General features: G+C 34.0%; 1 protein-coding gene across 5 annotated transcripts in view; it reads left to right on the forward strand.

Moving 5' to 3' along the window:
- Window positions 1–23,105, forward strand: part of LOC143249387 (transient-receptor-potential-like protein) — a 76,930-nt gene that overhangs the window by 19,809 nt on the left and 34,016 nt on the right. For 2 of the 5 annotated variants that reach the window (XM_076499149.1, XM_076499150.1), the window contains exon 1: window positions 10,852–11,009. The exons of 1 other annotated variant lie outside the window; for it this stretch is intronic. The gene's annotated coding sequence lies outside the window, so the exon portion shown is untranslated. Of the gene's footprint in view, window positions 1–10,745; window positions 11,010–19,842; window positions 20,040–23,105 lie in introns of those variants that run through there. 2 more of the 5 variants (XM_076499151.1, XM_076499152.1) reach the window with 2 other exon arrangements.

Here is a 23,105-nt window from a genome sequence, read left to right on the forward strand (position 1 = left end):
ATATTAAAAGTTGGGTAGAATTTTTTACTACATTTCAAGATGCTCACACAGTAATTTCAGATTATGTTATTGTGCGCAGTTCAGGTACTATATCATCCACTCACAAATTTAATGAGTCTGCACATTTAAAAGAACGATATTGTCCCTTCATCGCACAGGAATTCTGTTGCGATATATACATATATATTGGAAAAATGGAAACAGTTGATATGTAATGATCACATAGAAACATTCTATAAATTTATCTGTAACGCGCTAAATGAAAACAAGTTAGTTTTAAATATAATTTATCTGTTTCACAGAATCGTGTTTCTGGATTTTATAATGTAGATGTCTGATAGCAAAGTTTGCACAAATAACTTATTTTGACGAATCTAAGATACTCTTTAGCACGTATGGTTACAAGATATGGAGTCTGTGTGGTTAAACAATATCCTAGCATCAAGAACGTTATAGATATTTGCAGAGCAAACTTTCAGCAACAACATTGCCTCATTGTGTTTTTAATTTCACTTTGCCAAACAATGTTAGGAAGCAAAGCTATAATCGTGGTTAATTTTCAGCATGTTTTTGTATTCGTGATTGTATACATCAATATTCGTACAGTTTAAGTCAGCTAAAAGTATTACTGGAATCAATATTTGTAGTACACGTGTTTGCGTAATCTGTGTTGTTGTTGCTTTCTCCTGGAAGAGCACAATCACTATAATTCTTCTTCTGTCGTGACAAGAAGCGTGTTTAATCTCCATCAATGTCCGTGCATCATGTACACTGTCGCTCGACTTTGGAATTCCAATTGTAACACGATTCTGCATAGGAGAGTAAAGTCAGGTTTAGATCACACATCTTTACCAACTTTTCACAGGTTTTAATTAAGACTAAAGTTGAAGCACATCAAAGGCAAAAATGTCAACTAGAAGTACATCAGGAGATTTGATTGGTATGTAGTTAAATGGGATTGCTGTGGTTATGCTTTAGAGCCATCGTTTTGACGAAAGGAGTCGTTGGTTTGAGGTGTGGATGAAAGTATGTAAGCCTTCGTAAATTTGAGGTTCTTGTTTATTATCTAATTAAGTACCAGAAGATATGACCAGGTTCATCACAGTGCCTTTTGTTTAGGTTAAGAAGGTTAATATCGTAACCACTATTTAAATTAAATCGTTTCTTCAGACTAAGGTATTGGTTTAAAGTCTTGCTATCCTGAATGCTCTGTTTGCAAATGTTTTTGTTTAAAATCTATGCAGAACGATTTTTTCGAAATATTGAGTTTAATGTAATTAGTCTAATGTCAAGACATTGCACTGTCAAATAATTTAAAATTTAATATAAACTGAACATGTCGCTCTTGGCGCCACGGCTTTCACCTGCGTTGACATGCCATTGCACTTCTGTATGCACTATGTAACTGTCTTTTTAGCGCAAAACTATACAATGTTCTTTTAACACTCTGGCCCATCATGGTCAGGTGGTTAGAGCGATCGACTGGTAATCTGAGGATCGCATGTTCAAATCCCCATCACACCAACCGTGCTGGCGTTATAAAGTTACGATCAATCACACTATTCGTTTGTAAGAGAGTGTCCAAAGAGTTAGTGGAATGACTAGCTGCATTCCCGCTAATTGTACACTGCTAAATTAGGGACGACTAGCGCAGATAGTCCTTGTGTAGCTATGCGTGAAATTAAAAAAACAAGCAAACAAACTTTACACTCTGTTTAAGGTGGTGGCTCTAACCTCGGAATTCAGCGTTGTAAGTCCATAAACTAGCCACTGGCGCACTGAGTCAAGTTCTTGTGTTAAAGTACGGTTAAACCTCTTTACTAATTTAGTTTTTGTAGATTTTAAAATTAACGCTAAACGTGATAACTGTTTAAGATAACTCTGGAATTATTCGCTACATTCTATATTACTGCTCTTTCTTTTTAAAAAAAACAGTGCATAATAAAAACCTGAGTTGTCATGATTACTTTTTATATTACTTTACTCTAAGTGTCTTATCATTTGTCCAAAGTGCTATTAAAGATTAATATGATCCGAAACACATCTTGTAGATAATGCAGTTTGGAAATCTGGTAATTATGTAACAAAGCCATATAGCTACCAACAGTGACGTACTTTTACGAAATAAGACACTGTATTCGAACTTTTGTTCAAAATATAAGCAGCATTTAATGTTGTCTTAGGACTAAACTGAAACTGATTACACTTTCTTTTATTTTTAGTAGAACTAAAGCAGGACACTTAAAATGCAAAGATTGCTCTCCAGATGTGTTTAACGATTTTTTTCTAGAAAGATTTTACTTTAAGAACACGTGAGCAGAATGTGCTGAGAACACATAAATGGTTCTCAGATTTATAAGTGGAATGTAATAAGATGCTTTGTTTCCTTCATGCTGTTCACATACTTTCCCACTAGCACAGCGATATGTCTGTGGACTTCAGCGCTAAAAACCGGGTTTCGTTACCCGTGATTGGCAGAGCACCGGCAGCCCATTTGTAGCTTTGTACTTACTTCTAAAAAATAAATATAATCTGCTCAGATAGCACTAAAACTAAGTCAAGAATAACACATAGAATAAGAAACATTCTCTTTAAAAGTAATAACGCGCAGAATAAAGGCTACTTTTAACTTTTGTTTGTCTTTTCTCCTTTTCATCAAAATCGTTCATAACTTCAACTTATTTTGCTTCTGTACGCTTGTCTTTCTTTATTTTATTTTTCCCAGAAGTGATCCAATGGCTGAATCAGTAGTTGTGGGCTTCGGAACGAAAGGTCAAATATTCGCATTCGTAATATATCGCTAAATATGCCACACACTTCCAATTATGAAAGCGTTATAAAAGTGGCAGTCCATTTCGATAGATGATGAAATGTATTTCTGAAATTGAAAGGTGCTGCTGATAAGTTGTCTTCTCTTTGGTCAGCAGTTCAAAATTAGGGACATCTATGCCAAATCTATGATCGCGTAAAGTTCAGTTCAAGTTGAAAATACCAAATAACAATACACTACTCATCCCATCATTTTGCTCGTTTTTAGAACGTATTTTCTCACTGCTAAATAAGTAATATATTTCTGACAGTTACATTTACTAGGTCAAATTGACACCTGTAATAAATAGTCGTTATATCGAGTGAACTGATCGCAACGTGAATGACAAATTCGATAACACCAACAAATTGAAAAAGGAGTATTGGGACGATCTACGTAAAAGACTACTTTAAATACAGTTGATACGACGTCCTAAATAGGACTTGAGAAATGTTTTTCGTTTAGGCTTAACATAATTTTTCTTAAGAGGTATAGAATGAGTTGGACCAAAAATCACAAGGCAGAGTAGAAATAAGTCATAGATTAATCTTCTTTAATGTATTTTCAAACTCTGCTTCTTTCAAACTGTTCTTAAATGAGTCAAGACAATAACTAAATAGCCATTTTGTGTTCATTTTAAAAAAAATTATTGTTGTTTGTTTACACTGAGCAATGAAAATTTCACAAACAGATACTATAAAAATTTACAAAAAATGCGATAAATAGGCTTAAATAATTTATCAAGGTTTATACTTAGATATACTTAAAAGTATCTGCATGAATACTTAGCAAAAAACTTATCTTTTGATTTACACTAAAGGTTATTTTGACATTTATATTTTTTGTTTCTCTTAGGATATTTACTCTATACAAAGGGCTATCTATGTGTGCACAACTGATCCTAGTTCTGAATATACAGTCCGGTTAGGCCTGGCATTACCAGGTGGTTATGGTGCTCGACTTACAATCTGAGGGTTGCGGTTTCGAATCCCTGTCACACCGAAAATGCTCGCCCTTTTAGCCGTGAGGGCGTTATAAGGTGTCGTTCAATCCCACTATTCGTTGGTATAGAGAGTAGCCCAAGAGTTGGCGATGAGTGATGATGGCTAGCTGCCTTCCCTTTAGTCTTACACTACTAAATTAGGGACAGCTGGCGCAAGTAGTCCTCGTGTAGCTTTGCACGTAATTCAAAAACAAAACAGACAGGTTGATTTTTATATGCAAAAACGGCTCGTTTGGGTTGAGAAAATATTTTACATAGAAGCGCGAACAACGTTTCGACCTTCTTCGGTCATCGTCAGGTTTGTGAATAAACACAAATTATAAATTTCTCAACAAGTGGGTTTCTCGACATCACTGAGACAGGTTGATTGTACTCACCGCCAATTTTTGGGTTAGTATAGTCTATCCAAATTACAGGTTTTGACAGTCACCCAAGGCCCCAAAATGCAGAGCAACGTTTGAGAGCAACGAGCAATGAACCACATTCACTCCTAATAAAACATTTTATTAATTTATAATACATGGTTAAAATTATGTATTGAGTAGTAAAATGATTTCAGTGTTAAAAATGGATTGATATTTTTACGTATCGATAAGGTTTAAATTTCTCAGTCTCAGCATGTTTATTATGTAATATGTTCAGGAAAACTGGAGATTTGGTTTTTCTTAAAATCACATGAGACTTTTCATTTTGTTATTCAGACACACGTTCACGAATTTGTGAACGTCTTTCAGCAGCGTTTACAAAATTCCATGAGTTTTCATCAAATGGATTTATCAAAGATAAATATCTATTTGATAACATTTTAGGAAAAGTATATATTTGTGTCTTTCTGTGACAAAAATGTTCAAACATCCCAACCTTTGACCACAACAAGTCTTCCAGTGGGTCAACTGTAGTTTTACACACTTAACCACAGAGCGTCTGTAGCCCATTATGTAGCATTGCGTTTAACAAACGACAACAACCTTTATCTCATTCCCTCAAAAACTCAGCAGCAAGTCAGTTTATTTGTTTTTAAGCACAAAATTACACAATGGGTTATCTTTGCGTACCCACCACGGGTATCGAGAACCGGATTTTAACATTATAAGCTTTCAGCCTTACCACTGAGCCATTGGGGAGGGGCTCTCATCGGTAAGTTTGAAGGTTTATACCACTAAAAATCGGATTTTGATATCCGTGGTATGCTCAGCAACAATAGCCTATTGTACAGCTTTGCTATAAACAAACAGCACCTTCTGAACGCCATGAAATTTTCAATGGTCTTTGGATATGCCCCAGAGGGACTTTTAGATACCTTACTTAATTATTAATTTTTCATGTTTACGAGTTTTGCAGGCATTTCAGCTTTCTTACCTTTCACTAATGACTTAATGCCTACCTCCTTAATTCTGATCATCAGAAAGGCCAGGTGTTACTGAGTAGTTAGCTCATCAGACTGTCAGTTTGGAGGTTTATGGTTGGTATCTCGTTGCCGCAAAACACGCTACTCACTTTGTGTCTTATTTGTTTGAAATTTACAATTTTGTTTTGCAGAAGGCTAAAACATTTCCAAATGAAACTAAATATTGAAAGAAATGTAGAATAAAAGTATGACATATTTCTTGGATAATTCTATTCATTCAAAAATGAATCTAATTTTTCGTACAGCTTTGAAATCCAAAGAAATAAATTCCGTGCTTAGCACGCTTACTTTTCGACAGTCTTCTTTCATAACTGTTTTAAGAAGGTAAATTACCCATCAATTTATTTAATACAGCATCTCTAACATCTTCTTCATCAGGACTGAAAACGGGGAATACTTTCGTCTTATTGAGTCTGATATTTTTGCGACAGGTAAGCTGCTGCTGCTTATAGCGTTCCTTGTTCAGTCATTGATCGAACGTTGGGTAAAAGGGAATCGATACCTTAACTCTAGGTGACCAACACGGTTATTTCAGAAGACAAAGATACGAGCATGCGTAACTTACATTTATGGATACAAACATACATACTCTCAAAACCGTCATTTATCGTCTGATACGTCGCCTTAGTGGGAAAATGGTTGTTCTGACTAATAAGGAATAGAGAAAGTAACAAAAAAACAAGGGAGATGAATAGGGTGATAAGTAAAACTTATCATTTGAAGTTCACTCTCTAGCCTCATAACAGTCAAATGTTTCAATAAATAGCATAATAAGACTTAACATAGTTAGGTCAGTAACTGCTGCTGTTGTTTGAAGAATAAAAAATTAAATCAATCCTCATATGTCAAACAAATATGATATTAAAGTGGCCGCTTAATTATGCAAGCAATCTTAATTTTTTTTTTTTTAGAATTAAGCACAAAGCTATACAATGGGCTATCAGTGTTCTTCCCACCACGGGTATCGAAACCCGGTTTTTAGCGGTTTGAGTCCGCAGACATACCGCCATGCCATTAGGGGGTAATCTTAAATGGCCTCGCATGTAACCTAACAAGCATGTCAAAAATAATGTCAACATATGATGTTAATGTTAACGCCACTGGGGGGGGGGGGAAGCCATAGTTCAACTGGAGTAACCTCTATTTTTCAGAATCATAAACTAACGATGAGACCATTCTACTGTTTAAGTATTTCTTCTCGTTGCAGAGTTATAAAAACTAATTTGTTTTCAAACCGCTAAGATAAAACAGTGTCGTTGTATTTCAGTCTCAATAGCAAAAGGTTCAGAACGTGATCTGAAAATCTGGTAACTTTTTCGACCTTCGCATTTTATCTTTGTTTAGACTTTAAGATGCAGTTTACTTACAGAAACATCATCGAGCTTCGAAGAAACTGAAATCTTAATATGATTTTATTTTCTGCTTCACTGACTCTATGAAAATGGACAAACTGTTCCTTCTCTGTTTCTCTAACACTGTCAGATACTGGTGTTGAGAAATTTGGGCGTGACTTTCTCGTTGTCGTTAAAATTTAAATTCAACCGGGGCTGTGAATTCAAGGTATGTCAGTGGTATGGATTTTAGGGCTGGTAAATTTCGTTCGATGCTATTCGTTGGGTCACGTTTGTTTTCTAGTTTTATTCTATATAAAAATAAAACTAGCATCTCAGCTCTATTATGAGCTGTGTATAGTTACTAATGGTGCAACTCTTGGAACCCATAATTGTTAGACTTTTTATATTCTTAACGCATAGAAGATCCACATTACACATCCTCTCTTCCCTTTTTTATCAAAGGTAAAATTACAAATTGACCAAAGCTTAATTTCGGTATCAAAATAAAAACACTGAGTTTGTTTCTTAAATCAACGTTTTTCGTAGATTGAATTTCTTTTTTATCCTCAACATTTATTACCTTTCTATCGCCCCCCGATGAGACAACGGTTACAGATTTACAAAGCTAAAAATTAGGGGTTCGATTCCCCTCGGTAGACTCAGCAGATAGCCCGATGTTGCTTTGCCATAAGAAAACACACGCGCACACACACACCTTCCTATCTGAATTTAAAACGTTTAATTATTCACTTAACTAAGTATTCACGATATTAAAACCTACGTAACATTTATTTTTAAATGCATAAATTGTTGACTTTAAATAACCGGTTTCTTACAGCACGTGAGAAATAAGTTCAAGAATGCGAATCTTCTTCTTCCTCACATCAGATATTTCAGAACTTTTTTTCAGAGATTGCATCATCTTCGACGACTTTGTTTGGCTACGCATACATGTTTGATTAAGCAATATGTTATCATTATTATGTATTTTACTTACCTTAGCATGAACATCAAAATACTCAACATGTTAGAAACTTTTATGTCTTCCCGTACATTTCATATAATCAGCTTATGTATTTGTGTTTTGTGTGTGTGTGTGTGTATGAACAGATGTCAGAACTTTTTAAGTTTAAAATTTTTCATAAAATTAAAGATGAATTAACTAAAAGTGTTTTTCCTAGAATAATGAAACTTCGTCTTTTACAGATAAATGTTCGGTTTCAGTGTTTATACAACCATTGTTTAACAAATACGTCTTCTCTATCGCATTTCCATATATATTCAGAAGTTCAAATTTATATAGAAACGGTGAAGCATGGCTTTAGATATTAAGATGGCCAGTTCACATGAGAAAAGGTTAAATGTAATTATACATGTCTAGTGGGTCAAATTTATATGACATACTGAGGTAAGGTTTTTACATGTTTGGTGGGCCGGGTTTATATGAAACACAATGAGGTAAGGCTTCGCGAGTCAGAATGATCAGGTTTATGTAACATAAATTTAGATATAGCTTTACATGTCCGGCGGATCATGTTTATATAAGACACCGTGGGATATGGCCTTACGAATCAGGATGAGCAGCTTTCTATGACACAAAATTAGATAAAGCTTTACACCTCCAATAGAGGAAATTTATATGAGAGACACTGAGGTAAGGTTTGGTTTGGTGTTTGGAATTTCGCACAAAGCTACTCGAGGGCTATCTGTGCTAACCGTCCCTAATTTAGCAGTGTAAGACTAGAGGGAAGGCAGCTAATCATCACTACTCACCGCCAACTCTTGGGCTACTCTTTTACCAACGAATAGTGGGATTGACCGTCAAATTATAACGCCCCCACGGCTGGGAGGGCGAGCATGTTTGGCGCGACGCAGGCGCGAACTCGCGACCCTCGGCTTACTAGTCGTACGCCTTACGCGCTAGGCCATGCCATGCCCACTGAGGTAAGACTTTACACGTCTGGTGGATCAAATTAATATAAAATACTTTATCATAAGGTTTAACATGTCTGGTGGATCATATTCATATAAATTATCTTATCATAAGGTTTAACATGTCTGGTGGATCAAATTAATATGACACGAAATTAGATATAATCTTACATCTCCGGTTGATCGGGTTAATATAAAACACTGAATGTTTGTTTGTTTTGAATGTCGCGTGAAGCTACTCGAGGGCTATCTACCCTAGCCGTCCCTAATTTAGCAGTGTAAGACAAGAGGGAAGGCAGCTAGTCATCACCACCCACCGCCAACTCTTGGACTACTCTTTTACCAACGAATAGTGGGATTGACCGTCACATTATAACGCCCCCACGACTGAAAGGGCGAACATGTTTGGTGCGACCGGGATTCGAACCCGCGACCCTCGGATTACGAGTCGAACGCCTTAACACAATTGGTCATGCCGGGCTTCATATAAAACACATTGAGGGTTGCAATAACTAACTTATTATCTTCTTTATGCAAATATTAAGTATTGTTACTATCGTCAAGGTTGTGTGGGCCCTACATCCCATGTACTTTTACATATAATAATTTTATCAATGGGCCCTGTAAGCCCTACCTATATACGCTACTGCTATCATATAGTTGAGAACAAACAAAATTCGCCTAGTTGTTGTGACGAATGATTTAACAAGCATCTATAAAAAAGATATTAGCTATTAACAGATTAAAGTAGAATCTAAAGACAAGGTTTTCCTTCCTGTGTTTGGTGAAACATATTTGTTGATAAAAAAAAAGAAGTTGAAACTGGCGTTTTCTAAGCCAACAAATTCCCATCAGCATTTAGATTTTTAAGCAGTTATTGTAAAAGTAAGTAAGGTGGGCGTGGCTTAGTGATTATTAATGTAATGGCACTTAATAGTTCCGAATTTTTAAGTTGCTGATATGCTATGAACGTAATGGTCAAATCTATTATTCACAACACTATTCCACCTTGACAACTTTCAGTTATTTCAATTTCCCTTGCAATGAGATCAGTTTTCAGGGATAAAACTCGATCTACTCTTCTGACATTGGCTGAGCTTTTGGAATCTGCAGGTGCAGACAGATCAAATCTGCGAACTTTACAATATTAACAAAAGTCTGACTTCCAAGAGAAAACTTTTCCTTCTCACCATATGGATAACAGAGTTTCACCTTTATCGGAGCTAAGAATGTATTAGGTTGGCTCTATGCCTTCAAGATGTGTCTGGCATGACTTGGTTGTTAAGGCACTCGATTCACAATATGAGGGTTGACAGTTTGAATTCCATCATCGATCATGCTCGCCTTTTCAAACAGGTGGAGGTTATAACGTGATGATCTGTCCTACTATTTTGTGGTATGTGATGTCGACTAGTTGCTTTCTCTCTAATCCGTCGATTCTAAAACATTAGTACAAATAGCCCTTGAATAGTTTTTACGAAATTCAACAAATTCAAGACTTAACCTCAAACTGCTTGACTCATGCAAGATGGTGTTACAAACTGACTGAATCTCGTGTCATTTAGTTTAATCGGTTACTACAAACTTGCCCAGAACAGCATGACTGGTCATTTACTTTAAAATGTAAAAGAGGTTGTGACCCAGAGATATCACCTGACCTATCATTGGAGGGCACTGATATTGACCTTCATACACAGCTTGCAACTTTACAGCTACATTCCTAGCAACAGACAAGTGTTAAATTCAAAGCAGTGACAAAGAACAATGGAAGTTAGAACGAAATCAACTTCGCGACGTTTTGATCACGCATTATGCAAACATAGTAAATACTTGAATAATTAAAAACGTTTGAAAATCTTACTTAAATAAAAAAGTAAAAGACGCATGGTATAAACCAAAATTACAATTAAAAGTGTAGCTTGGATTTTAAACAAACTTTGGTGTTTATGTTTTGCAGTGAAGCATATTTGTAACAGACTGTATGATAACTTTCTTAAATATGAGAAAATATTTCTGTTTTTATTGACACTTACCTCAATCATCATAGAAATTGACAAAGTTACTAATCAATATTTAAAGATTTTGTTCAATTGATTTACCTAAACGTTTTTGTTGATTTTTTTATTGTATCTCTGTGTGTTTCAACTAGTGACATTTGAGGCCATGCCAACATCGAAGAACTTTATACCCAAACAACATTAAACAGTTGTCACATGAAGAGCACTTTATCGTCATCTTGGACATAAAAACCTGGGAAAATCTGACGTGACCGTGCAAGCTGCACGTGCGCTGCTTATTAGATTATTGTTCCAATCCTATTTGTGGTGACTTTTTGTTAGCCCAACTTGACTTCTATGTTCTTCTACAGAAGGACTGATCTACTTGTGCTGCACAGCAGTGGAAACAGGTTAGGATATACTTTCATTGTCGGGAGTTTAATTTTACCTTTACACATAACCAAGCAGTAATTTAATAGGCTGTGCTCTCTCCAATGTGTAAAGTTTCTCCAGCGAATAAATCAAGGTATTGTAGCAATATCATGTGTCGATGAATTAAAAATAGCACAGATTTGTAAAAATTAATTCGCCGTTTTCAAAGGATCAGACTTTTAACTATTTAAACAACCTATAAATGGGGAAGTTGTATTGAGAAGTTTATGGAAACGTTTTCTTTTTCAGTTGTCAAATAATTCGTTTGTAAAATGTGTACAGATCACTGTTACTTTTTCATTGATTGAAAGTTAATCCTAAGTGTCTATCAAGAACGATGTTCGACTTCAAATTTACGTACTGAGCATTTCATTATAAAGTTAAGGTTACGTTTAGAAAAGTTACAAAAATTAATACAAATACAAAAATTATTCTAAATAAAAAACGTCTAAAGGTTTTAAACAACTATTTGTAATTGATACGTTTCTTGTATATGTGTAACGATGATTGAAAGCTTTGTTTAACAAAAGATTACTTTTGCCCCCTTCCAGTGGTTCAGCACTAAGTCTTAAGGCTTATAACGATAAAAGTCGAGTTTTGATACCCGTAGTGGGCACAGCACAGGTGACCCATTTTGTAGCTTAACAACAAATAAACAAACGATGTCTCTGACTCCCCCGACCTCAGCAAGTTTAAACAAGACTTCAAATCACTAAAACTATTAGGGAAATATTAGCAGAAATGAGTAGAAAAAACAAAAACAGAAAGATCGATCAGACAGTTGAAACTTAACATCACATAGTATCTTATGAGAATCTTCAACTGTAAGTTTTGACTAACAACAATAAATAATACGAGGAAGTAGTCTGATTTAAATGAAATTCCACGTATATCATGAAATCATGTTAATTTTACCTATACTGAAGAACACTTTATTGTCGTCTTGAACATAGAAACATATTTGTATGTGCATCATGATATCGTGCTAATTTATTCGTTTCGAAAGTTGGCAAGTAATAAGTTAAACAACGAAAAGACAATATTTAAGCAAGTCAAATATTCCACTTTTTAACCAATGAGGTTTTTTATCTCTTGCAAGAAATGGTGTAAAGTTAATTAAAGTTATAGCAGTAGGAGAACTTGTACTGCTTTAGCTGAATTTCTAAGTATAAGAACTGACAGTGTTCACTGAATGGTACAACTTTGGCTAGACTCGTAAGTGTCTCAGAACTGATACAGCTTTGGCAAAATGTGCAATAATTTAAGAAATGGTGCAATTTCTTCTGTATTTTTAAGACTGTAAGAATTGGTATGAATTTACTTGGCATTTGAAATAATGTGAGAATTAAAACAGCTTTATTTGGATTTATGTGAATAAAAGGAATCGTGCAGCTTTGGCTGGATTTGTAAAAGTGTAAGAATCCGAACAATTTGCCTGGATTTGTGTTTAAGAAGTATAACAGCTTTTGGTTGGAATTATGAGAGTATAACAAACTGATAGCTTTGGCTGCACTTTGTTGTAAATGTAAGAACTAGTGTAATGTTGGTTGAGTTCATAAGTGTATTAATTGATATAGCTCCAGCTGGATTTGTAAGAGCTTAACAACTGGTTAGTTTACTTGAATTTGAAAGAGCACGAGAAATGAACAGCATCTGATAGATTTGAAACTTAAAGAAATGGTACTTTTTCACATTGGCGTCGATTGCAGGAGTACATGGGGACAAGTCCCCCTTATTTTTTGCATCTCGAAGGACAGGTAGTTGCTTCCGTTTTACAATCGTATATCTTCAAAAAAAGTATTGATCTATTCTGCAAACCAAATCTCAAAATACGAGATTCTATTAGGCTATTCCTGTCAATGAAAATATAAAACAACACATAAAAAAATCTGAAATAAGAGGCGATTTGAGGGGGAAATTTTTACGCGTTGTATTAGTTTTCTTTAACACGAATATCCGAAAGTTCGAAAGTAATTTGTGTCTTGTATCATCTTTCGCTTAACAAGAAGATATTTTCTAATCAACTAGTAATAGTTACAAGAATGTTTTTAACAATTACAATAACTGTATCATATCTTTCAGTCTGAAAATATATATATCATAATAATAACCTTTTCTTATGCAATTATAATGTAAATATACATACAATTCTCTAACCATACACACACACGCACACAACTATAATATAGATCGACGCTACTGCTACTTTGGCTTGAGTTGAGTGTAAGAACTGGTAGAACTGATAGACATTTGAATGGTTTTATAAGGGTGTAAGAAAGAGCCAGTTTGATTGGATTTGTAAAAGTGTAATACCTGATAGAGCGTTAACCTAACACAAAGCCGTTGACCCAACAAATGTGCCTTTGATATGTTACTTGGATTATTTCTTTGTCAGTGTGTAAATTAGTAACTCTAACTCATGTCGTGATTCAAGGAAAAATCTTTTCAGGTTAGGCCTAATCAATTACTCTGTGATTGGAAGATTATTTTTGTGCAATTTCTTTGAGTGAGATGATGAATTGAAGTCTATAGATATTAACAAAAACAACAACATCATCGTTTTCAGAGAGAATCAAAATTTGTTATTACTCGCAGGCGTTATAGTTTACTTGAATTTAAACGGAAGGGCTTCTTAATTGATTACACAGAGTATTGATTACAATGTAGCCTAACTTGGATAACTAAAGACTTTTCACGATGTTTAATAATGTATGATATTTTCGAAGTACACCAATAATTATGTGCTGTATACGTTTGTATTCATGAAATTTATGTTACTAGCATCACTTACTTTATGGGCATATATTCGTTGTTATTTTTAAGATTCTGCAGTAAATATACTTGATAAAATGCTTCATTGAGAATGCGTAACATTTGTTCGTAAGTTGTAACTCCAGCTTGGTTTGTTTCGCTTAGCAATAAGCATCTTTGCTTTATTATGTTATATGTAATTCCATTAAATATGATTAGTTTTAAAATAAAATGCAAATAAGGTTTACTTTTGAGAAACTTATAACTCATGTAGAGATGACGCCTAGTCTGTCTACTTCAAACTACTGTGTTTGCAGCGTAGACGATTTGTATATGCTTTGACCATGAGTGAAGTTTTAAGGATTCAACATTAGATCTGAGAGCTGCATAACTGTATTATCATTGGTGACAACTGGCTTATCTTTTTTTCTCACCTGTATTTTTGGGGTTTTAGACTTCGATTATATAAAAAGAACAACTATAACATTAGGAAAGTAGGTTTCTAATTAATATTACATTCACCAAGATAACACAACAATTTTTATTATATTATAATGTATATAAAATTTATCAAACCTGCAACTGTAAAGTGGTCATTTTGAAGTATTGTTTATTATTTGTTTTTGTTGCTTTGTTTTTTCGTGCAAATCTGTAAAGGCTATCTGTGCTAGCCGTCCCTAATTTAGTGTAATACTAAAAGGATGGCAGATATAATAATTTTCTATGATATAAATTCTTAATATAAGAGCTATAAATCCTTCTATATTGCAAACTTGGCTATACCTAATTAAATCATGATAGTATAGGTATAGGATGAAAATAGTTTTGCATTTAAAATGAACATTGGGTATGTATGTACAATAACAAGTATTCTAAGACGAGAAATTTGAAGCGCTTTATTGTTTGATATTAAGCGTAATGAGTTCATGAAAATGTTTGTTTTTTGAATTTCGCGCAAAGCTACTCGAGGGCTATCTGCGCTAGCTGTCCCTAATTTAGCAGTGTAAGAATAAAGGAAAGGCAGCTAGTCATCACCACCCACCGCCAACTCTTGGGCTACTCTTTTACCAACGAATAGTAGGATTGACCGTCACATTATAAGCCCCCCCCCCAACTGAAAGGGCGAACATGTTTGGTACGACCCTCAGATTACCAGTCGAACGCCTTAACACACCTGGCCGTGCCAGGCTCTCATGAAAATGTATCTCGATTAACAATTAGATTAACAAATCGTATTTGCTTATTCTGCTTGCCAATATCTTTGTGCTGTACTTATTTAAGCTATCAACGCAGACTGTTTTCTTCCAATAAAGTTTAGAAAAAAAGACAGTGACAGTGGGTTATCTGTGCTGTGTCATCACGACATTCGAAGTCAAGTTTTAGCATTATAACTTTTTCAGCTAATCGTTAAGTTTATGCATGGTTGATTTTTCATAGTTCATATGAAAATTTAAAAAAGGTCATTAGAATGTGATTTTTGGCGTTTAAGTTTCTAAACTTTCCCCGGGAAACCTTCACTAGAGGAAACGTTACTTTACACACCACTCGTGTTTTTAACTTCAGCTCTTTAATAATATTTATATTCCACCATAAAGTATACTAAATCCTATTCTAATATATGTTTAAGCTGTGAATGTGAATGCCATCTGGTCGTTTTCACACCTGTAACCATAAAATTTCAATAATTATAGGTAAATACACACTATCATGTAAAGTAATTTACAATAAATAGCTTTATTTTGAGTTTACTAATTTATTATAAATAACATTTTATTTCAAGTTACAGCTTTTACAGTGAGGAAAAGTATTTTAAAACAGGTACAACATTTCGATCACCGTTGCGACATCGCCCTTTCTGCCGTGTGGGCGTTATTATGTGACGATCAATCCCACTATTCGTTGGTAAAATAGTAGCCCAAGAGTTGGCGGTGGGTGATGATGACTAGCTGCCTTCCCTTTATTCTTACACCGCTAAATTAGGGACTGCTAGTTCAGATAGCCCTCGTGTAATTTTGCGCGAAATTCAAACAAACAAACCGTTGCGATCATTCTCAAGTATCATATTTTTAAAGCATTTTTCCTTACTGTAAAAGCTGTAAATTATGGTAAAATAATATACAATAAAGTTAACATCTTTATTAACGAAACAATACTAAATGTATATGGATAATAGTTTCGACGTTTACATTGAAATGTGAAATACTGAATGTATTATCCATGTAAATGTTGTTTCTTTTTTCATTAGTGTGGATTTAAACTTCATTTTCAATTTCAATACTTGTCTAAAACAAGATGAAAAACAAGGAGGTTCTAAAACATTGACAAAGTTGGTTTTTTTTTTATCTATAATGGGTTATAGGAAAACAATAAAAATTATTAGTCTGATCTATATGTTACTTTCATGTAAAACTTTACCTGATCTGATATATTTCTAATGTATTTCGTCCCGGCATGGCCAAGTGGTTAAGGCACTAGACTCGTAATCTGAGGGTCGCGGGTTCGAATTCCCATAACACCAAACATGCTCACCCTTTAAGCAGTGGGAGCATTATAATGTAACGGTTAATCCCACTATTCGTTGGTAAAATAGTAACCCAAAAGTTGGCGGTGTGCGATGATGACTAGCTGCCTTCCCTCTGGTCTTACACTGCAAAATTAGGGGCAGATAGCTCTTGTGTACCTTTTTGCGAAATTCAAAACAAACCAACGTAACGTATTTTATTTTTACATCGATACAAATACAAAAATAATGTTGTTTACTTGATCCTTCGTTGTAAGGAATATTCACGTATAGTTTGCGTATGTGTATTTATGTTCTTATAGCAAAGCTACATTGCGCTATATGCTCTGTTCACCGAGGGGAATCGAGTCCCTGATTTTTGTGCTGTAAATCCGAAGACTTACTGTTGTCTCAGCAAGGACTATTCACGTATACTTCAGTTTTCATAGTGGTACAACGGTATGTCTTTGGACTTACAATGCTAGAATCAGGATTTTGATACACATGGTGGGAAGAGCACAGATAGCCCATTGTGCACATTTGTGCTCCATTACAAACAAACAAACTTTCCATAGTGCAAAGAGGAAAGCTTCCCCTAGAGAAAAATATTATTAAAGGAAAGTCATAATAGGCTACAACCTCTAATTCACGGATAATATCCGATTTACTGGATTTTTAATGTCTATAATCTGAGTGCTGTAGTACTGTTACGACTTTCAACGAATTACAGTTTGGTTCTTCTCTCGCGTTAAATTTCTATATAAAATCTTCCTTAATTTGAATTCCTATCATTGTTGTTAAACGTTTTGAAATTAAATCCCACTTTATTCAAAGGAAAAGGGATTTCTAAGTTAGTGTTGTGATGCATGTCATGATTGTCAACAGCTCATAAATGTCTGAACTGTTGGCTCCACATAAACTGATAAATAAATAAAAATACGCATTAAATTACGTATTATGTCAAAAGAGAGCGCTGCAAACAAAATCTGCAGTCGATTCTGATCTTAAATGAACTGAAAGCAAAAACACTGAAAACCTTGGTGTACACATATATATATACTTTCTTTTATATACGTAAACAAATTATCAAAACGTTTTTATTCATAAGGGTAGGATTAGACTATTAACGTTTGGATAACTAAATATTTTACTTCTCTACTGATTCATCACTTGTATTCAATATTTTCTAACAGTTATAAAACGTGTAGTTTTTCACCCACTTTCGAATTATATCAAAAGAGTTGATGAGATAATTTAATTAATATATATTACGTTCATTTAATATAAAAATTCCTATTGAAAAAAAAATGTCACGTAAGCTTTCTACCATAATATTTTTCAATTATTTTAACTCATTACAGATCATTCATATTTTCTACATTATTACCTAATAATCAATATTTTACTGTATTATTATGACTCTTAAATGCAGGATTCGATTCGATGCAGTTCGCAGAGTGCTTGTTTTGTATTTTTGCACTAATCGTCCCTAATTTAATATAGTGATACTGGAGGGTTGTATCTATGCTTTCTTATAGTAAAGACACATCGGGTTCTCTGCAGGCAGTTATCATTATTCGTTCGACTCATTTACCAACGAATAGTAGGTATGTTTGGAGTGAAGGAAATCCGAACCCACGACCAACGGATTGTGAATTGAGGACCCTAACGACCTTGGCCAAGCGTGTTAAGGCGTGCGACTCGTAATCTGAGGGTCGCGGGTTCGCATCCACTTCGCGCCAAACATGCTCGCCCTTTCAGCCGTGGGGGCGTTATAATGTTACGGTCAATCCCACTATTCGTTGGTAAAAGAGTAGCCCAAGAGTTGGCGGTGGGTGGTGATGACTAGCTGCCTTCCATCTAGTCTTACACTGCTAAATTAAGGACGGCTAGCACAGATAGCCCTCAAGTAGCTTTGTGCGAAATTCAAAACACACACACACCTAACAACCTAGCCATGCCACGCCAGGTTTACAGCCCGTGAAAGCCTACTGTGTAGCTTTGCTTTAAGAAAACAACAACAGTTTCTACAAATCTGATTGAATATGTAGCATATTAAACAAAACACCAAATATTTTCTTTTTTTTCATTATAAGTGTTAAATGTTTTAAGCAATATTTTCTATTACTGTGTTAAAATTTTAAAATGTTAAGACTAAATGCATGTTTTAGTTTCAGTTTGATACATGTAATTTTTTATTATTTTAGTATTTCTTATTTTTGGTGTCTCTTGCTGATATTCTAGGTTTCATCTTTATGATGAACCGTAATAAGCAATTTTTGTTGACATTTTACTTTAAAAACATTTACATTATTATTCCCTTACTATTTTGTTTCTCAAAATCTTTTTTGTAAAAAAAACAACAACCAGGTGGTTGCGTATTAGGTTAGCAGTTCTATATAAGACAATTAGAAATAAATAAAAACTTGGAATATGGTGAAACTTCTGGTTACCGTGAGAGCTACGTGAGCTAATATTTCCTTTTCTGACTCTCATTTTTCACCATTAGTCATGATAACAAACGGCTGGGCATGGCCAAGTGGTTAAGGCACTCGACTCGTAATCCGAGGGTCGCAGATTCGATTCCCGTCACACCAAACATGCTCGCTCTTTCAGCTGTGGGAGCATTATAATGTGAAGGTCAATCCCACTATTCGTTGGTAAAAGAGTAGCACAAGAGAGTTGGCGGTGGGTGGTGATGACTATCTGCCTTCCCTCTAGTCTTACGCTGCAAAATTAGGGACGGCTAGCGCATATAGCCATCGTGTAGCTTTTCGCGAAATTCAAACCAAACCATAATAACAAAACTTAGCACGTGAGAGGTGAGACGAAATGAGTATATGCAGTAATTAACTGAACCACGTGACTGCGAATATTAATTAGTTTACTTTTCAATTAAAAATGAGCTGTATCATATTTCAATTATATTTATAGAATCAAACTTGAAAGAAGAGATATTTATATGGAAGATCGTAGAATAATGCTTGTAATAAAATATGGTTTCCAGTATGTAATCATCTAAAGATAAGAACATATAATCAACTACATATTCCCTTTTTTTCTTATGGAATTACTTATTGACCTTACTGGTGTGAATTTGGTCTTGATTCGATGAAATACAAAAGACAGTTTTGTATGAGGAAGTTATTCTGCGATAACGTATCGACAAAATACATGTTTTGCTTCTTAAACTTACTTTTTCAGAAACTGTATGTTTTATTAGTCATAATCATCGCTTTTGACTAAACATAAAGGTCACAATGATTTGATTTATCTGCTGGTTATTTCCCCAATATCCTTGTAACAAAGCAATAACCAAATCTTTCGTGTTCGGTTTGTTAACGTTTCGTTCAGTACCTCAGAGTGTTATAGAAGACCCGCTGGGAAATAAATCTAAAGAACAGAATGGTATTCTTATCACTTGGTGCTGTTTGCTTCGAAGTTATGAATAAGACTCTATTTTGTCTACATTAATGACGTACATACTCTGTTTGATTACGAGATTTACACACAAAGAAGCGGCGAAACGCCTGCATGTCTGTGCGACAAGCTACGGTAACTATTATAGAAAACAAATATTGAATCATCTGGGATCCTGGATGGTTACCATGGCAACAAAACTCTTGAGATTTAAGCTTGTTCTATAAGACTGGTGTCAAATGTCATCATTTTATCAGTTATGAATCAGAGTGAACGATATCGATAGTAGTGGAATAGGACAGACCCAAATGAAGCCTATTATATGCTATTTAGAAGTAAAATCTAAGTCTGTAACTCGATCCGCCAGTGTGATGAATTGCATCTTTTCCATTGGTCGCTATTCTAAAACGTGACTTTATTAGTAGGGAAAAAAACGTACGATTGCACTAAAAAGTAAGCTTTTCTCTTATTAGTCAATACCGCAAAAGATCAGGCATTTTATATTTTTGTTAGTAAAATGGTAATTTTAAAAGAAGATACATTGTACACCATGGTTAATGTTTCTATATATTTTAATTATTCTGACAACCAAGTTTAAATTAAAACTACACGACTTCAATAATTTGTCAGTTTTCTATTCCTGTCACTAAACCATTGAGATGCAAAACGAGTTTGCTGGTGACGTATTAAACTGTTTCTATATGTGAAGTAAAAGCAATGACATGTTTAAAGCACTGCCAGGAACGTTTTTGGATTTATTTGTTTCTTTTGGTATGTATTTAATTTTGCAGGTTGCTCTTTGTTAAAGATTAGATTTCTATTTCTGTCAATAAAATAATACAATGTTTAGGCGTTGGTGATGATGTACTGTTACGTACAAGGTGGTGTTGGAACTTATCAGTGTAATAATTTTTGTCGGTAAACCATTATTATAAGCACAATATTTTTGGTGTCGTATAAATGTCATCCTATTTCAAAAAAAATCACACGTCAACCACGCTGTTTTACCACTAAATATTTTGATTATGGCCTCATCATTTCACTAGCTGTTTCAAGAGTCATGTAACAAATGTTACCATATTTCTGTATCCAATCCAAAAAGAGAACGATGTTCTTGCCTCCAGTAACATGATAGTTTGGTGCAGCCTTTTCTGGATGTAACTGGTACTGGAAACCGGACCATTCTATGTTACTCTTGCTAGTGAATCTTTATATGAGTGGAAAAATATACATATTTCAGTATGTATAAATATGTATGTGTATTACCATTTCTACACATATTTTTGCACTTTTCAAGATTCGGAAGATGAACGAACATCCTTCTGTGCATAATATACTTTGCAATTATTATTTCCATACTTCATAAAAGTTAATTCTAAATCAAGCTGTGTCATGTTCTCTATAGCTAATGTGCTAAGAACAGATTTTGATTGCATAGCCATCAATATGACGTAATACAACATAAGTTTTGCTATTGTTTATAACAAATAAAATGTTTAAGAACATCTGAAATCATTGAAACCACATTTCTATCCCATTTTATTGTTCTGTAATCTGGTAAAACATTTGAGGCTCCTAATGACTCACATCCTTTTTCCTTCTCTTTACTATTTCATTTGTATGTTTCATTTTTTAGTTATCTTTGTTCCACTAAATACCATACTTTTTAAGGATGTTTCTTCACAAAAATTAACAAAATTATGTTTTTAAATTAGTTTCAAACGTTCCAAAGCCACGGGAAAGACTGTCATTCTTATGAAAAGTTACAATCGCTTTCTGGCTAAAGTTTTGGAGTTGCACATTTTCCTTTTTGTCTTAATCTCACTACAATTCTAAAAAGTACACACTGAAATTACCCCAATCTCAACTACACGTTAGCAATAATGAGAGGATAATAAATACATTTAGTTTTATCTATTAATCTATATATACATTTTTTACTATTGAATTTTGTTATAAAAATTTAATTGGAACTATTCTGAAAGTACTTTTTCCTATACCTTTTCTTATCTTTGACACCTCCTTTTTTAAATCATTAAAAATTTATAAAATTTATGAATTACATAACAATAATTTTCTTATGAAACACGAGCTATAGATCCCACTGTGTGAAGTTAGTAATAATATCTCGAAGATTTGTGAAATATTTCATTCTTAGCATTATACTCAAAGTCAAATTAATCAAAGCAATCCCAAGATTTTTCTTTTCATGTTTTCAATGTTGTTATCTGACCACACTAACAAGATGTAGTGAGTGTTTTGTCAGATCTGATATGACCAATCAGTTTCATGCTGTTTTAATATTTCAGACTAAAAATGTTTCATGTTTAGAATAGAAATGGTCGAAGAGTTTCTTGTAAGAAGGAGTCTTGTGGACTTAGAAATAAATTAGTATACGTATTTGTTTTCTGAGAAAAGCTAGGACATTGAAGGACAACTATCAAACAGAACTCTTCGACGACTTTCAATGATTTTAGTAGCTTCTTCAATTCTGTTATTTATTATAATTAAAACCAGTGAGCATCTTCATTGATGCAAAGATGATTAAAATCTGTTGACGAATATGTTGTTTTACTTTATTTTTCCATCTTTTGCAGTTTTCTACTATATTTACAAAGCGAGTAATATATTTAATTTGCTAATATAATTCATAAATAATTTCATAACCTCTTCTATACATATAGTATTTTGTATACTTAACCCATGGTTTTCCGTAAGCACAAATTAGAATTAAGTTTGATATTTTTCTACGTATATGTATGAAGTATCTCACCAATAGCGTTGCAATGTCTATTAACACAAATATATTAATGTGGAATCCAATAGAAAAACTACTTCAGTTAAAGGAAGGATTTATTAAACTTGATAATATATGAATAATAATTCGCTGTCATTAAAGCTCGAAGTTAACGTTACAATGAAAAAAACTTCAGGACAAATTTTAATTTTTTTTAGTTTCAGATAAAACTTAAATGCTAGTATCTTCAGTTTTGTAGATAATGCTTTATAAAAAAAAAGCACAATGTGGTTTGGAACATTACAGTTCTTGAACTCATCTGTTCCCGTTACACAGATTAATTATTTGTTTTTTATTATTCTCTGAAAGAATTATTAAAATATTAGTTAAAAGTGCATAAGCATCCATTTTATATGGCTTCGTAACGTATTCTTTTAAGTACACTATTCTACTAATTAACTTCTTAAATAACTGAATAATCATACCTGTATCCAAATTATGCATTAATGACTGACAAATAAATCCAGCTACGATCTTTCTGCCCAGCAACCTCATGAACTTGCCAGAACATGTGCACGTTTATGTAAAGTAAAACGCAACCTCCAATTCACTTCGGGTTTAAAATAATCTACAATGTGCCAGAAATGTGTAAAAGTAAATTTAATAAGAAAATATATACTTGAAATTATCAGTACAACAACTTGTTATTGGAAAAAGTTTTAGAATTCAACACGCACACACTAATTTGCTTCAGATAAAAAATCAGCCCCATGTTAGCCTTC

The sequence above is a fragment of the Tachypleus tridentatus genome, chromosome 4 (assembly GCF_004210375.1).
Source record: "Tachypleus tridentatus isolate NWPU-2018 chromosome 4, ASM421037v1, whole genome shotgun sequence".
Lineage (NCBI taxonomy): Eukaryota > Metazoa > Arthropoda > Merostomata > Xiphosura > Limulidae > Tachypleus > Tachypleus tridentatus.